The sequence below is a fragment of the Tachyglossus aculeatus genome, unplaced genomic scaffold, assembly GCF_015852505.1.
Source record: "Tachyglossus aculeatus isolate mTacAcu1 unplaced genomic scaffold, mTacAcu1.pri scaffold_97_arrow_ctg1, whole genome shotgun sequence".
NCBI lineage: Eukaryota > Metazoa > Chordata > Mammalia > Monotremata > Tachyglossidae > Tachyglossus > Tachyglossus aculeatus.
The window spans coordinates 937549-938241 of NW_024045100.1; positions in this window are offsets into that span (position 1 = coordinate 937549).

The following is a 693-nucleotide window of genomic DNA, read 5'->3' on the forward strand; positions in this document are numbered from 1 at the left end:
TCGGGCGGCAGCTGTTTCCGTAACCTGCGTTCCCAGGGAGCAGGGAGCAGCCGGGCCTCGGCACCAGGGAGCCGGGGGAGCGGGGACAGCGTTGGATCGGGCTGATTCCTCCGCAGAGAGGAGTCTGGGTGCGGAGACAGGGGAGAGGAGATGTTGGAAGGATGTAAATCCTCTCTAAACCAAAGAGATTCTCCGAGTCAGAGCTCAGGGGGAGTTGTTTCAGGGTTTCCTCTCCCGTCCCCTCTCCCTCCCCTAAGTCCAGGGCCGAGTTGGTCTGGATCTACCAAAGGCCTTCCTGCTGTCTAAACTCAATCCCTCCTACTGCACAGTACGCCCGCTCCCTTCTCCTGAACAAGAATGGAACCAGCTCTTTCCCCTCACCCCGGGCCGAGGGAAGAGGCAGATCAGGGAGGACTGGGAACTAGAAGACCTCGCCGTTCCTCCTTCTTCCCACCTCTGAGCGTGCTCCGCAGTCATCTCCCTGATGGCTCCTCTTGGTCTTCGAGCTAAAATAGTCAGCCCCGTCTCCTTGGGCAGCTCTCCCCCCGGAAAGCACTGACAGGGTCTCCCTCTACACACTCCCACACAGGCCCGAGCGGGTCTGACAGTGTCCAGCTTCCCCGCCCCCTCCAAGCCCCCAAGCTCACCAGCACAACTGCTGGCTTGTTCTGCAGTCCCAGAATCTCACTGGCC